The sequence below is a fragment of the Eschscholzia californica genome, unplaced genomic scaffold (assembly GCF_041429995.1).
Source record: "Eschscholzia californica isolate CP2 unplaced genomic scaffold, dmEscCali1.0.p SCAF_4, whole genome shotgun sequence".
NCBI lineage: Eukaryota > Viridiplantae > Streptophyta > Magnoliopsida > Ranunculales > Papaveraceae > Eschscholzia > Eschscholzia californica.
Window position 1 is genome coordinate 17,453,744 of NW_028238461.1, and position 17,719 is coordinate 17,471,462.

General features: G+C 36.9%; 1 long non-coding RNA gene and 1 pseudogene across 1 annotated transcript; one reads left to right on the top strand and one right to left on the bottom strand.

Moving 5' to 3' along the window:
* Positions 1-10,902: 10,902 nt before the first annotated feature.
* LOC147543309 (uncharacterized) lies at positions 10,903-12,655 on the bottom strand (annotated as a pseudogene).
* A 746-nt stretch (positions 12,656-13,401) lies between these two features.
* LOC147543310 (uncharacterized) lies at positions 13,402-16,434 on the top strand. Its single transcript, XR_015223818.1, has 3 exons — positions 13,402-13,490; positions 13,721-13,802; positions 16,029-16,434. It is a non-coding gene; the product is annotated as an uncharacterized LOC147543310 (long non-coding RNA).
* The last annotated feature ends 1,285 nt before the right edge of the window (positions 16,435-17,719 follow it).

The following is a 17,719-nucleotide window of genomic DNA, read 5'->3' on the forward strand; positions in this document are numbered from 1 at the left end:
ATGTTTGTGTGTTTTATTTGTGGAGGTGCTTTCAGTTTTTTTTCTTTTAGTTTGAGTTTTGTAGTTTCTGGTCGGTGGGCCTTATGTGGCGCTATACCTTTGTCTTTCCGGCCTTGCTCGATGAGTTCCCTTTGGTCAGACCCTTTGAGAGACCCGCCCATTTTTCTGGGGCCTAACCCTGCCCCTACTTCTATCAACACCCCCCACTTAGGCCCTATCTCTATTTTGGCCTGGAACGTTCGGAGGTGTGGAAACTTTCTTAACAGGAAACACCTCTGGACTATGGTTAAAGAGCACACCCCTGACTTGCTTTTTCTCGCTGAGACGAAATGTGTGAACATGAACATTGATAGACTCATCAACCTTCATAAAAGTTACAAGAAGGTCACGGTTGAACCGATTAACAAAGGGGGTGGTCTGGCTCTTTTCTGGAACCCGGACATTGACCTTAAAGTGCTTCATGCGACCCAACATATGATACATGTGTCCTTGACCCTTGATGAGTCCGGTGAGGACTTGTTGCTGACGTGTTTTTACGGGTGCCCCTATAACAAAGAAAAGCTCAAACCTTGGGAGGCTCTCCAGAACTTATCCCCGAGTCCGCAGACCCCGTGGTTAGTTATAGGAGACCTGAACACCATCATGTATCCGTCAGACAAAAGTGGCCCTCCCAAACCTCTCCCAAATAATGCCAAGCAGATTGTTTCTATTATTCATGAGTTGGGGCTGCACGACTTGGGATTTTGTGGCTCTCCTTTCACCTGGTCCAACCGTCAATTTCATGGCAACTTGATTCAAGAGCGTCTTGACAGAGCTTTAGCCAATTTGCCTTGCCTTTCCTCCTTTCCTCATTCCCGGATCAGACATCTCCAGGGGCGGGGATCGGATCATCTTCCTATTTTACTTTCTACCAACCCCCCTTCCTCTTTGCGTACCAAGCCTTTTAAATTCATTAGAACTTGGATGTCTCACCCAGACTGCCAAAATTTTATACTCGATAACTGGAATGTGAACTCTTATCTCATCCAACAAAAACTTAATCAGATGGCTATTAAGCTGTCTCAATGGAACAAGAAAGTCTTTGGTCATGTCGAGCAAAAAATCAAAAATCTTACGTCCTTAATACAGTCCACGCAAAACCCTGAAACCTTACATCAGCTTATGTCTCAGTTGGAAGAGGTTTATAACCTTCAAGAGAGCATCTGGAAAGAAAAATCCAGGGTGGCTCATGTCCAGTTGGGTGACAGAAACACTAAGTACTTTCATGCCAAGGCTATTATCAGAAATCGGAAAAACTACATCTCGTCTATTAAAAGAGACGACAACTCTTGGTGTTCTGATACCTCTGAAATTTTCAATATCTTCACTCTCAACTTAAGGAATATCTCCTCCACCAACTTCCAAGTTTCTCCTGGCATCATTAAAAACCTGTTCACAACCCAGATTTCAGTTTCTCAAAACACCATCCTCACTGCCGCCCCCAACGATGAGGAAATCCGTACTGCCACTTTCTCCCTTAAACCTGAAGCAGCCCCCGGGCCGGACGGCTTTCCCCCGTTCTTTTACCAATCCAATTGGGATACGGTGAAAACGGATATTATCCAGATGGTGAGATCCTTCTTTCAATCCTCCCTTCTTCCGCCCTCCACTAATCACACTCATATCTGTCTCATCCCCAAAACCAAGTCTCCCCAATCCACTGTTGACTTCAGACCTATTAGCCTGCTTAACACCACGTATAAAATTATTACCAAAATCATGGCTAATCGTTTGAAAACTATCCTGCCGGATATTATTTCACCCTTTCAAGCTGCTTATGTTCCGGGTCGTCAAATTACCGACAATATCACCATGAGCCAAGAAATATCCCACTCCTTCAAAAATAAGCGCGGATCTAAAGGCTTTTTTGGTTTAAAACTTGATATGTCTAAAGCCTTCGATCGGGTAGAATGGATTTACCTTGAAGACATCATGGTCAATTTGGGTTATGATAACCATTGGATCAGGCTGATTCATTCATGTATCTCTTCTTCTTCGATGGCGGTGCTTATCAATGGTAGACCTGGTCCTTCCTTTAACGTTTCTAGAGGTTTAAGACAAGGAGATCCTTTATCTCCGTTCCTCTTCGCATTAGCCATGGAAGGCCTGAGTCGTTTGCTGGACTCCCCTGATAGCCCTCACAAATTCACCGGCTTTTCTATTCCTCGTTCCTCCTTCACTATAAACCACTTACTGTTCGCCGATGACTGCATCATTTTCGGGCGGAACACCCTCGATAATATCATCAATCTCATCAACATTCTTACTTTATTTGGGTCTGAATCTGGTCAAATCATTAACTATAACAAATCCACTATCTTCTTCTCCAAAAACACTCATCCCAAATTCAAACGTCTGATCACCAAATCCCTCAAAGTTCACCAGGCCTCTTCTCTTGACAAGTATTTGGGTACAAAACTTTTCATTGGAGCCAAGAAAAAACAAGCTTTTGAGTCACTGCTTGACCAAATTCAGCATAAACTCTCGAAGTGGCATACCAATCTCCTCTCTCAAGCAGGCCGCACAGTAGTCATCTCGACTATTACCGCGGCGGTTCCCCGATACCAGATGCAATGCTTTGCCATTCCGAAAGGCATTAGCAATCGCATAGAGACCATTCAACGGTCATTCTGGTGGGGAAAAACAAAATCCATTCACACCATCAACTGGGCTGCCATTTGTCGTCCTCGTAAGTTCGGAGGTCTTGGTCTTCGAAATCCTCTTCTTGACAACGAAGCTTTTCTATGTAAACTGGGGTGGCGTCTTCTCAAATTCCCGGACGCGCCCTGGGCTCAACTACTCAAAGCCAAATATTTCCCTAAATCGGCCAAACCCTCTTCACCTAAACAAAGCCATTCTTGGGTCTGGAAATCATTGGCGGAGCCTATCGGCAAAACCTCTAATCTTATCTTTTGGGATGTTAACAAAGGCTCAAAAATAAGTATTTGGGATGACTTCTGGATCCCAAATCATAAACCGCCTATACCTAACTTAAATAACTGTCCTTTCAACACGGTGGACCATTTGATTTCTAACAACTCATGGAAAGTAGATCTGCTTCAGACATATTTTAGTGAGGAGATTTGCAGGGCTATCCTTAGTATAAACCTTCACCCGTCGGCAGAAGACACAATGGTTTGGCCTCTTACCAAATCCGGTAAGTTCACTATTAAATCTATGTACAGGTATTTGAGTAATGGTAATCGGGATTCTAATACTATTGAATGGGCTTTTATCTGGAACATTAAAACCATACCAAGAATTAAGCTCTTCCTCTGGAAGTGTTGCACTAATAGCCTTCCTGTTAAAGACAAAATCGGTAAATACATCGGAAACAGCTATCGATGTGCGTTCTGTGAGGAACGGGAAACTCTAACTCATGTACTACTACATTGCAATTTTGCGAGAGCCATTTGGTTTCATTTCAACATTAGAACCAATGGCGTTGCATCGGTGCTAGAGTGGATTATGTTTTGGTCTTCTCTAGATGAGACAACCATGGCGTGTCTCGCCAAAATTATGTGGTTTATCTGGAAAGCAAGATGTGATCAATGTTTTAGAAAGAAAGACATTTCTGCCCATGCAGGTTATTAGGAAGATTCAATGTTATACTACTAGCATCCATGACGAACGGAATCCAAAAAGCAAGGCCACCTCGCCAAAGTGGCTGCCACCACCTCAATCCTTCCTCAAAATCAATGTCGATGCATCCTTCAGCAAGTACACAGACCCAGCAGGCATTGGTTGTATAATTCATGATGAGAATGGAGACTTTATTATAGCTAAGGCAGAGACCATTAAGGAACAGACGGTGGAGGAATGTGAATGTTTGGCTATCCTGAAAGCAGTACAATGGGCAGAGGAGCTAACTATTTCTCATCTCATTATTGAAAGCGACAATAAAAATTTGATCAACCATATTCAGGATAAAAACAAGGACATCAACTGGCAATCTCTACATCACATGGAACACATCAGAGCCCTCTGTACCAACTTCGAGCAAATACAGTTTCACTACGGCCCGAGAAAGATCAATACTTTAAGTGACGCTTTAGCCAAGTGGAGTAAAAAACAAGGGATCAGTCGAACGTGGCATTCGATGGAGAGAATGAGGTGTGAGCTGAAGATGTAACTGCTTTGGTTTGGTTTCTTGTTTTTTTTTTTTTCCTTCAACAAAAAAAAAAATTGATATTACAGTATTGTATTTCAAAATGAGTCAAATGTAAATAGGTCAAAGAAAAAACATATGGATTCTAACTTAGAGATGAAGTCATTAAGAGAAAGATAGAGGAAGGAGGCAAGGGGGTAGCTAGGACATAAATGTTTGAGTTTATAGGGAATGGGACTGTACTGGTGACTGGTGTCTATGGACTGTGACCTTTAAAATCCAAAAGTCAATGAGGTTTCCCATTTATGCATTTAATTTCCCTTACTAGATTTCTTATCTTCCTTGGGGAACATCTCCATGCATTTTGACTTGAGTGTTAGTAAGAGATTTCCTAATTTTCAGTTCCTTATGTCCAGTCTCGGTCAACACTGTAAGGTTTTATGCTGAATTGTTTTCCCCTAGCCCATTCATTCAATTCTTCATTCTTTTCCTTCAAGAGTCCGGTGACTATTTACCTTTTGGGTAAATATTTAATTTACTGATTTCTAGGTCTTAGAAGTGCTTCAACAAAAAAAAAAAAAAAAAAAAAAGGTCTTAAAAGTGAGCTCAAAATAGTAAAATAGATCCATTTCTAACCTTAAAAAAATTGAACCTGAAAAGAAATTTTTTAATCTAAACTGTGAACCTTTTGAAGAACTTTATCTTCTAAACTGCCTATCTTAACCTTCTAAATATTCCCATAATCTACTTAGAAACCCTTAGCACCTCACACCCCCCCCCCCCCCCCCCAAAGTTAGGATTAACATAAATTTTTGGTCGTTACTATATGGACAAACGTTACTATATGGACAAACGAATATCTTATGTAGTCAACAATTTTTGAGTCCGGTGCAAGTCAATTATGTTTGATTTAATTGACTTATATTTAATAGGAGAACATAACTAAAAGGATTTAAATATTAAAACAAGAACTAATCTAAAGATCAGAAACAACTTTGTATGTTGAACTGTGAACCTTTTGAAGAACTTTATCTTCTAAACTGCCTATCTTAACCTTCTAAATATTCCCATAATCTACTTAGAAACCCTTAGCACGCCACACCACCCCCCCCCAAAAAAAAGTTAGGATTAACATAAATTTTTGGTCGTTACTATATGGACAAACGAATATCTTATGTAGTCAACAATTTTTGAGTCCGGTGCAAGTCAATTATGTTTGATTTAATTGACTTATATTTAATAGGAGAACATAACTAAAAGGATTAAATATTAAAACAAGAACTAATCTAAAGATCATAAACAAAGTTCGAGATATTCAATGAGATTAATAGATTAAAACATTAGAAAATTGAAGAACTGTTTGATTTAAGGGTTTTTTTAGCTTACCCCCTCAACACTAATCACTAATTGTGTTTACCCCCTTCAGTAATCGGTAATTGAGCTTATTCCCTTGAGTTTAGAATTTTTGCCAAAATTATTAAGAACATGTTTGGCATGTGATAATAACATTGTAATTTAGATAATCTACGAATAAAAAAAAATATTTACTAACTATAATCGCGACCAAATCAAACAATAAATTTAGGTGGAATAACTAATAGGAATCATATTGAAGAATAATTGTTCTTCATAGTCACAATTATTTCACGTACGATAAACACAACCTTTTTAGTCAAAAATAGTAAATCGAAGGGCGTAAACTCAATTACCTATCATTTAAGGACTGTATTTGATTTAATAAAAAGTTTTAAACGATATACGGAGTAAGTGATTTAATAAATACAACGAAGTTAACACCGAAGAGGGAATCACAATCTAAACACCCCACACAGTCTACCAAACCCCATAGCCTCCTCCCCAAATCCTTGCTGTTTCGTCCCTGCAAATTATACCACTCTTCTTCTTCATCCTCCCCCCTATGCACCAAACACGAACTCTCTCTATTGCTCCAAAGACACACACTTTCTCTCTATAGCTTTTATTATTGGTTTAGATACTAAGGCATTTATTTGTTCCTGTTGAAGAAGTTGACGAAGAAGGAGATACCACTCTTCTTCTTCATTCTCTCTCTTCGTATAAAATTTTTGTCCATATATATTACTAATTTTATCATGTGTCCACATAAGATATTTGGTAGTCTATATATTTGCCACCAAATTTTTTTCTTCTATTTTTTCTCCCAAATTTAGTCTGAAAATTGTAGACTCGTCAGAATCATATTTTCTTCTCAACTAAAATATATTTATTACTTATCTTTTTCATTTTCATCTCATCTTCCTTCACCGATATTTAGGGGGATAAGGGAAATAACCCAAAATGGACCGCGAAATCAGAGCCCAATCTTGGGAGGGTAATAAATAAGAAGCTGGTCCACGGCGTCTGAGATGGAACCAAAAAGACGAGAACAACTCTGGAAATTTTAGAATTTACACTTCGTGCCATTGAAAAATGCCCGGGGAATCTGAAAATTTCTGAAAAAGAATCTGACGCACCTCCTATCAAAATCTTGTACTTTTCTCGAATTCACAGAATTGCCATTGCAAAATGGCCGCGACTTGGGGGAATAAAGAAAATTCTCCAGGGAATAAAGACTTTTCATAAAATTAGTCAAATAAGATTGACTTTTATGTTTCTTTTTATTGCTAAGAGCCTTCTAATTGTGGGAGTTCAAAATAAAATAAATTTTAGAAGGCTCCTCCATCTCATCACCTCTCTCTACCACCTCATCTTCACGCCATCTCATCATCTTTTCCGGCGAAGGTCGCCGACCGACCAATTTTCTGGCCGGCGACCTTCAAACATAATTTTTTATTTATTTATTTTCTCTCTCCTCTCTCTAATTTTTTTTTATTTTCTCTCTCTAGATCTATTCTAGAGAGAGAGAAAAGAAAAGAAAAATTTAAAGATAGAGAGAGAGGAGAGAGAAAATTTAAAAAATATAAAAAATTTATGTTTGAAGGTTGCCAGTCGGAAAATTGGCCGGCCGGCGACTTTTGCTAGAGAAGATGAAGTGGCAGATAAAACAGATGAGATGGAGGAGAACTTTCAAAAAAATGTATTCTGTATTCCCCATAAAAATTTATTCCCCGGAGAACTTTAAAAAAAATCTGGATTCCCTCGATAATTTATTCCCCGGAGAATTTTCTTTATTCCCCAAAAACGCGACCTTGCAAAATTTACCGTCTTGTCATTTACAAACTTTCTCTCTATATACATTTACTTTCTCTCTCTAATTTTCTTCCAGATTTATACTTTCTCCTCATTTTTGGTAGTTTCCCATTGATTTCTCTCTCTACATATATTTTTTTTCTTTTTAAACATATTTTCTCTCTCCAATCTTAACATATTTTCTTTCCTTTTTCCAGATTTATTTATTTTAAATTTTTTTATTTCTCTCTCTAATCTTAACTACTTATATATATATATATATTTTAAACATATTTTCTCTCTCCAATCTTAACTACTTATATATATATTTTTTTTAACACATTTTCTCTTTCTAATCTTAACTACTTTCTTACACATTTTCTTATACATTCCGCACCGGTCACACCCCCTCAAACACGCCCTTGAATCTATCTGCCTACAAGTGTGTTTGTAGTGTTTCTTAGTTTTGTCCTCTTGTGTATCCATCTGTTCAGGTCCATCCCCGATCATCATCAGCAATGAAGGTGACCCCCTTCATCTGGTCGCATATGATTTCTCTCCGTTACTCCTAGTTCAGTGGATACTACAGCCGTGACTCCATTTGGAGTCTGAACTTTATACTTGTTTACCTGGCAAAGATTGGCCAAAATATCTCCAAAGTTAGTACTAACAGTAAATTCAGAATTTTGTGCGTCCTCCCCCCTTGAGTCAGGAACTAAGTCAGGACGTGGAACCCCAACCGTGAGTGGCCTGTCCACTGCAAAAGACCCAATTTCTTTAGTCTGATTTCTGAGAGAAAATGACAATTTGAATTCCTCCTCATACTTGGCCTCCATAGCCTTTAGCACTTGTTGCTTTTCATCATCGGTTAATGGTTGTTTGAGGATATCGCCAAAAGCTTGTAGGACAAAATTTAATAGTATGGCCTAAGAAATTGCAATAGACACGGAACCTAGGTAGTTTCTCAATTCGGACTTCCACCAATATCAACTGGTAATTAGAGAGTTTTAGATTTACTCTCTGAGGTAGAGGTTTTAGAAGACTGAGTTCAATTCGGACTCGTCCAAAGATGCTCCACTTAAACGCATCTTCAGTAGCAGTAGGGACGAAATTTCCTAATGAACCTTCTAGTCGATTGACTGGAGTACTATTCAAGTGGCTTACAGGGATTCACTTAAGTTGAACCCAAAACCAGGCCTTGTCGAATTTGTGTTCATTCGGAGGTACATCGTTCCTACACGGTTGAAAGACTATGAGTTCCTCTTGGATCACCCAAGAGGAACTATCTAAGGCCAGGTCCAATTCAGAAGAAGTTAAAAACTCAATGAGAAAATCATTAACTTGCACTTATGTGATGTTGAAACGATCTGGACCGTGTATCGCCCTTGTAAGTCGAACCATTGCCTGCGTAATATCAACTTTCTTTGAACTTTGGAACCATGCTACTCCTTGCTTGATTATATCCGAATACCAAGGGACAAGGTCTTCACCTTCGACTGTCACCGCGGGTTGTCCTTGAGTGCTTAAAGCCGCAGTTAACATTTTTTAACTGTTGACTACATCTATATAATAAAATAGGTGGATGTGTGCTGACTGGGACAAACTCCTGGATAAATCCAGCCGTTCGATCCATATCAGCATAGATATCAACCGTTGGATCAGCCTTGGGATATCACTCTTTTTTTTCTCACGGGACACATCTTATCGGTTCCCAATCATAAATGTTTTATCAAGGGACACCTCTTTTGAAGAACACCGACCACCATTAATTTCCTATTCATCTCCCAGTTAGAATATCATCAAACCTTCCAACGCCCTTCTCTATGGATTGTTACATTTCTTCATCTGCTCCATCAATGGCGACCGTTCTAGCTCTCATCCTCTCGTCAGGTGTAATCTCTAATTCTCATGTCCTTCAATATGATTATTTTATTTAAACTTTTGTTCTTTTATGAATTTCTTACTTCAGAGGTGATTTGGATTCTATCTAAGAATATGTTCTTCATAGATTATCAAGGAAGCTATTTTTTTTTGTCTTTGATCGTCTATGTATACTACTAATGAAGTTCTTCCCCAATTTCATTGCTAGATTGTTTAAGAACTTTAATCTCTGCTTAGGAATGTTTCTTTCCTGATTTTCTCATGCTTAGAAACTGTTTGATTAAATGTCAGTGAGAAACGGAAAGTGTTAAATGAATCAGTTTCAGATTTTCCTTCTTTTGGGCATGAGTTGTTATGAATTTAGAAATGTGAACTGCAGTGCTACTACTTTATATTTTACTAAACATTGAAATATGTATACTTTGTTTAATGGTAGAAAGCAACCCATATGTAGTGCATTGAACTAAAAATCAGGTTAACAACTGAAATAGGATGGAATAAGAGTAGTAGAACATTGAGATATCTATAATTTGTTTAATGGGAGATAGCAACTCATATTTAGTGCATTGGACTAAAACTCAAGTTATAGACCCAAATAGGATGGAATAAGAGGATTTAAGAAGACCTTGATGTCTTAATGGAACTTAATGTGGCATTGTGGCGTATACTTTAAAACATAATTTTCATTCTTATGTTGTATTGAAGCTTATCCTCTTCTCAAATTTTCTAGGTTAAGCCATTTAAGGATATGCTGCAAAAAGTTGGCATTACTCTTACAGTGATCACTCGATTTCTGCCGATACAATTGAGCGACCTCACCCTCTTTACACTACAGGTAATGTTTTATTCTCTATAATTGTATGATATTTCAGAACCTTATCAATGTTTATCAATCACAATTGTGGTAACGGAACTTGAAGAATTAGGAGTCGACAGAGTCTATAGCACCGAAATCTCTTTTCTAACATAGATTGATCTTAGTTCCCAAAACCCAATCTTTTACATCATATCATTGTTATTCCCTTTAGAACTGGATCATATATAGTTGATTTTTTATTTTATTTTTGTTGAAAGAGGATCATATATAGTTGATGTTTGTAAGTTTCCATGTTGAATTATGATTCATAATGGTGAATTATGATCACTTGTATCATTCTCACATGACCACCCAATGTTACTTTCTCACAGCAAAATGTGATGTCTAGAACCGAAACTTTACTTCAACCAGCTTTTCCTATTTAGATTGGTTACTTACTCTGATATTAGTTTAGATTGATATATCGTGTCATAGTTGACGGCCATTCTTATTCCAACAGTATAACGTCATGAATCAATAAGATGTTTTCCTCCTACTTGACATTCGTAAACGCTCAGATGTTATGTTTCAGGCTACCTGTCTCTGAAGTTTACTAACGTCATGAATTATTAGACTTTGGTTCTTAAGAAAAATCTATTTTATTAAATGCGTATTGTTGTGAAGGTCAACTTCGTTAAAAACCAGTTCAAAGAAACTTTTTTTCTGCCCATTTTCATGAGTCAGATAAAGAGAGTTGTGTACTTGTGGATTCACTAAGGACAGAGCTGGTATGTTTCTTTTCTCACTCAATGAATGTATTTTGATGTTTGCACTTGATCTACTTCTTTACAACTTATGCTTAAATGCTTTCGTGGAACAGGAGAGAACCAAAGAGAGAGCTTGGTAGTGTTTGAGAAGAAAAGTTCGCCAACTAGAAGCCCAAGTTCAAGAAGAGCAGCAGACCTCTCTGAACACCAGACAAGCTATTGTTTCCCAAAAACAAGAACTGGAGAGAACTCGAATTGAGGGTATAGTCAGGTATCCGTCCAGTTAAAGTATTGAAGCCGAGGTCCAGCCTTTGTAATTTTCCATATTCTCTGATATTGGATGGAACACTACCAGAAATCAATTTGTTTCTCAAAACTAATGCACTTAAATCGTTCATGTTCTTCATAAAATCCACTGATGAGCTCTTATTAGCCAAGCCACTTAATCGCAGATCAGTTAATAAGGTCAAGTTAGATAAGCTGGATGGAATTGGTTCTTCAAATGGATTCCCTTGGAATCTCAGAGAGGTAAGTTTCGTCCAATTTCCAATGAAATCAGGTACTGTGCCAGTGAAGGCATTGTCTGATGCCCGCATGATTCTCATGTTCACTAAATTAGCAAAAGTCGAAGGAATATCTCCACTAACACCCTGCACTGTCGATGTAGATCTACTCGAGATTGACTAAACACCCAAGCTCAAGTGGTAGTGATCCAGATATGTTATTTGACCCAAAAGCCAGTAGTTTTAGATTCTTAAGACTTCCAAGCTCCTTTGGTACAGGTCCGGATAGTGCATTAATATCAAGTAACAGTTTCTCTAACGAAGTCAAATTGTTGAGGAATGCAGGTACAGGACCTGTTGAGTAATTCTGATCCAATTTCAGGAAGGTGAGAAAAGTCAAACAAACAGAGCTCTTTCGGGATTATGCCACTTATTTTTATCGCATATACTCTCAGTTTAGTTATGTGGCAAGTATTTATGTTATTGTAAGCACAGTTTCATTTAATTCCAGGGTTGAAATCAGGGATGTTATCCATATCCGATTAATAGATTGCAGCACCACTACATGGTTCTCCACTTATATTCCTCTTTAACTTCTACATTACTTTTTTTTGGGGCTGAAAGGAACAATTTTTTTTTCTATATTTAGATGAAAACTAAAACCGAAATATTCACAATAATAGTATCATCCGTGCCGGAGGCACGGGCTATAAGCTAGTATATAATTATGTTATAAACAAGACAGTCTTATTTTTCTCATAATCCCCTTTTTACCCTTCTATGCTGACAACATATATAATTGTGATGTTACAAACTGTTGACAACACATGTAACAAAATCCTGACTTGTTATAAAATGTTGAGGACATTTATTTTCCTAACTTGTTATAAAATGTTTATAACATATGTAATTAGGTTTTTAACATATAGTGCATTACCCAAGATATTACTTGTCCGTTAATGAGTTTGTCAAATACAAAATATAATATGCATAACAATTTAATTTTTGGAAAAAACAAACTAAAAAATGCATTGGTCTATCGGAAGAAAAACAAAAAATGCGGAAACCATTTGTTTCTTCACAAGACAAATCGAAAAATTCTTTAGCTAAAATTAATGTTAGTGTCGTCAAATGGAAAAGATAAAATGCAACACATTTTTGTAAACCAATTTTTTGAGCAAAACAAATTTTGTTTAGAAATGTAAAAAATGGTTAAGAGCAAACTAAAATTTGTTTAGAAATTTTCAAAAATGTTTTTCACGTTGATTTCGGAGTAAAGTTGTACTTTTACAAAATATTTTGTTTCAAATTGGGTCTGGTTTTCTATTATCCCCAAATTTTGAGTTTTCAAATATTATGTGTCAATTGTCATTATCAAGAACAAAACCGTGGCATTTTCAAAGACGTTAGTCATTATCAACAACAAAACAGTGGCATTAAGGACGTTAGAAAAATTTGGCATTAAAGACGTTACAAAAATTTGGCAATACAGTCTTGACTAGTTGGCATTATTCTCTTTAATCTCTTTGATATAGTTTCCTAAAATAAAAAAGATATGCGGTGTGATTTAAGCGTGTGTGTATCTCGATGATATAGTTTCCGAAATTAAAAAAGATATGCGATGTGATTTAAGCGTGGATTGTGGTTTTCTCCATGTTGCCCTAATCCCACCTATATATTCTAGTTTATAATGACTAACGTCTTTCAAAATGCCACGGTTTTGTTCTTGATAATGACAATTGACACATAATATTTGAAAACTCAAAATTTAGGGATAATAGAAAATCATCCCCAATTTGAATTTCTTTTTTTGTAAACGTACAACTTTACTCCGAAATCAACGTGAAAAACACGTGGCTACGAACCACGGTGTCGGGGGTTCGAATCCCTCCTCGCCCACAACAAAACAGTGACATTAAAGACGTTAGAAAAATTTGGCATTAAAGCATTAAAGACGTTACAAAAAATTTGGCAATACGGTTCTTACTAGTTGGCATTATTCTCTTTAATCTCTATGATATAGTTTCCTAAAATAAAAAAGATATGAGGTGTGATTTAAGCGTGTGTGTATCTCTATGATATAGTTTCCTAAATTCAAAAAGATATGCGATGTGATTTAAGCGTGTATTGTGGTTTTCTCCATGTTGCCCTAATCCCACCTATATATTCTAGTTTATATAGCAATGAACAGAGCAGTCGCCCACATCCCTCTCTCTCTTCATCTCTCTTGGTAATGGAGATAGGAATAGGTAAAGTATTTGATTTCCTTCTCGTTTTAGTTTGCTTGTTCAGATAGAATCTTATATCATAGTGGTTGTTTCCTTCTCAAATTTGATGAAACTTATAGAATAGTAAAAAAATCAAATTATTTTAAGAGATCATAAAAATTCATATTTTTGTCTCTTTTGCTTTTGAAAATTTGTAATGAGATAAACAATAACGGTACTCAATTAACTTCTCTTAATTCTTGAAATTTCAGGTTGGAAAGAATGTGTAGTTTCAAAAATCCCACAATCGAATCAACGATTTACCATAAAACAAAGTGATCTTGAGCAAACTGGGTGAGGATATACTTAGTTATTGTTATACTTTTTTTTTGTTAAGATTAGTTATTGTTATACTTGATTATTTTTAGTCACCTTGGAATCAAGCCGCATGAAGTCTTAAAATATATCAAATAGTCTTAAAATTTGATCAGTTTCATGTTTTTGGGTAGTTTTTGGACCATCACTAGTCATATAGATTAACAAATTCACAATTATGTACTGACATATGAAATTGACAATACAAAAGGGGAAATGTAAACTTATTGATTTATTATCTGTCTCTCTGAATCACCTAATTGCTAAATATTTTCAAAATTGGTAATCATATTAATTCAAAATATCATTAATAATAAAATGTGAGAACATTAAAATGGGTCAAGTAAAAGAACAAAGTTCAATGATGAACATCTTATTAGCCTCAACGAACCGTAAACAGTTTCTAAAATTCCTTTAGCACCAGAAAAATCATTACCACACATATACTCAATACCCACAACAAGTTTTTTTTTGTTAACACACAACAAGTTGGAGTAGGGGAAGATATCTGACACGAATCTAACTTGGAAACTAAACGAAAAAATTATTTGAAATCCAAAGGCTTGGTGGAACTGTCCGCAATATGTCAGGAAAACCTCTACACCCAGAATTAGTGGTGTTCAAAAGGTCGGGTTGGGTCCGTGATCGGCCCGGTCCGGCTTGACCCGTACAGAAAACGGGCCAGGTTGACCCGGGTTCATTTGTGGTCCCAGGCTGGGCCTATGTTTCGAGCCCGGCCAAGGAAAGCTCGAGTTCAGCACGTTTCTCTTTTTTTTTCTTTGATGTTTTTTTAATATTCCTTGGATTTTTTACAATTCCATAGTAATCTTTAAATTAATGGGAAAGTCTTTTCTAAAATTCCATAAATTTCTTTTCAAAAAATTTCATTCCATAAAACCTTTCTAAAAAATCTTTCTTAAAGTTACTTATGTAAATCATAAGAATCTTTAAATTAATGGTAAAGTCTTTTCTAAACTTCCATAGATTTCATTAAAATTTCTTTCTCAAAAATTTCATTCCTAAAACTATTTCCATAAAATCTTTTCAATAAAACCTTTACAAAAAATCTTTTGTTAAACTTACTTATGTAAATCATAAGAAACTTTGTGTTTGTGAGAAAGTCTTTTCTAAAATTCCATAGATTTCTTTCAAAATGATTTCATTCCAAAAAATCATGGAAATCTTAAGTTTATGAGAAAGTCTTTCCTAAAATTCCATAGATTTCTTTCCAAAAGATTTAATTCTTGAAATTATTTCCATATCATGTCTTATTTATTACTTCATTATCATCAAATCATCCCAAAATCATTCTCAAAAATTCTTTTAAGAAAATTATTTCTAAATTATGGATTAATACCTTCCAAAATAAACTATAAGTTTATATTTCTTTTATTTATATATCACTATTTTAAGAATTTAAAAAAAAAACAAAAAAATAATGGATTTACCCGGCCAGGCTCGGTCTGGACTGGATCCCGGTCCCGGGCTGGGCCAAGGTATAGCCAACCCGGGACCTTTCCAACCCGGGTTGGCTAGGCCTGGCATGTTTTTTGGCTAGCCGGACTGCCCCGGCCTAGCCTTTTGAACACCACTACCCAGAATGTAGTGAAGGCGACCCCAATTTTTAAGGGAAAATCGTCGCTTAAGGCGAGAACGCAAAGAAGTTATGGTAGGATTATCGTTGCCAGTATAATTTTTTCGTCAACAGAGACTATAAAATACATGGCCGAAAGAAGACTGAGAGAAACCCCCAACCTTTAGACCAGAAAGAAATTCAGCAAACCACTTTCTAGATGTTTGTTTCAAACAGTATAACAATTTGTTTAGGTAACAAATCTAAGAATCACCTATATATAAGTAGGTAAAATCTTAATCTTAATTACATTAAATAATAGCCGTCGGTTGGGAACAATTGGAACTGGCAGATGGTGTATATGTTGGCCGACTCCTTCTATTCAACTAGTGGAGATAGTGACGAGGTACCCTTGTCAGTGGGAAACACGCAGAGACTCAAACAACTCAATATCTGGGAAGGCAATGCATACATAAGCCACCATAAGCTGCATATGTGTTTTCATATCTCAATTCAACATTTGATTAAAACTCTGTTAGTAAGGTTTATAATTTTAAGTCGAAGACTTCCGAAGATTTCCCTTACAGTAGTTTATTTTTGTAATTAACTCTTCTTCATTCTATTTCTTGCAGGGTTGGGTGTAGCTATAGGTTGAAGTCACTAGCTAAACAAAAGGGCGTGTATCTTCAATCCTCTTACGAGATAACAAACTTTATCTTCAAAGTGGCGACTTCGATTATAAAGCTTTGAGATAAAATTATCTTACTGCCCCGGTGTTGTATGGATTTGGTTATGTTACTTCTACTAATGTGGAAAGCCTATCAAAATCTTGTTTCATGATCACATTGTCACTTAATGGTTGTACACTCTTGGTGGACATCAAGATAAGGAAAATAACATACTACTGCAACAGATTATATTGCCTTGTGCAAATGATAAATTGAATAGAATCAAATGTAGATTGTCAATGATGAATCTCTTGTAATTGATCGATCATTCGAAAAATTAACCGGATGATGTGAGCTAATATTTGATTTCCATTATTTGTTTATCAAGATAATAACTTTTTCCATGTTGACTATAGTTGAGTCATAGAATGCCTTTTTTTATCCAAAAGTTCTATAAGATTATAAAAGCTTGTTGAAAGCATAAAAATGATCTTGGATGCATGGAAATACATTGTTGCAATTGATCTTTGATTGTTGGGTTCTGAGTTATGGAAGATTTCCAAATGTCGAAGTGTTGAAATAGAGATTGTATATACAGAGACACAGGGTCGTGGGGTGGGGATTGTGGGCTGGGCACATGCACAGGTCCCCCCACCACATGGGGCCCATTTTTTAAACTTATCTATACAGATATATCGCTATAAATTAAAAGAAGGACAGTGTTACGGGGAAATAAAGAAATTTTCCGGAGTGTAAAGTTTTGGGTGGAAACAAAAAAAATTAGAATTTTTTTACCCCAAATAACCAACTCTTTATACTTTTTCAGCTTCTTCTTCCTTTCACCTACCGCTACCATCTCCGGCGAAGTCCACCATTTCCGGTGACAATTTTTTTTTGTTCTCCTCTCCATCTCTGGCGAAGGGGAGGAGCCCCTTCGCCGGAGCTCTGGTTTCTAGACGAAACCAGATCTTGTTTGTTCTTCAAACCAGATCTCGTCTGGTTGTTCAAACTAGATCTCGTCTCTTTGTTCAAACCAGACGAGCTCCGGCGAAGGGGCTCCTCCCCTTCGCCAGCCCCTTCGCCGGAGACATTGAAAAGAAAAAGAGAACAAGGGAAGAGAGAGAACAAGAGAAGAAAAAGAGAAGAGAGAGAGTCAGATGATGAAGTCGCCGGCAGCATCCGACCGGCGACTTTTTTCTAGCGACATTAAATGTGTGTTTGGTTTAATTTTTTTTCTTTTCCACCGTCTTCCCCGAAAACTTTTCTGCTTTCTCCAAAACAGTGGCCTAAAAGAAAGTCGGCAACATATCACTCCACCTGAAGTATCGGGCTGGGTGCCCTGGGGTTCGAAACTCACAACCTTTTTGTTTTTCCTATTATTTTTGTAGAGACCAAATTGGTCATACAAGCCACCTCCAACTGCTGTTTGACCGTAGTCAACACCCGACACCTATAGGCGCCCCCACTCGGACTGACAAGTCCGAGGCACAAAGTTTTGCCTCGCACTGGCCCAGTCCGAAATAGGTCGGTCTGTCCAGTCCGATAGGTCTAGGACTGGCCCAAGCCGAGGCCATCCTTTAGACTTGGGAGGGACTGATCAGTCCGAGAGAAGAGAAAGTAGATCTAGGGTTTCTTCATTAATGGTTTGGATCTTC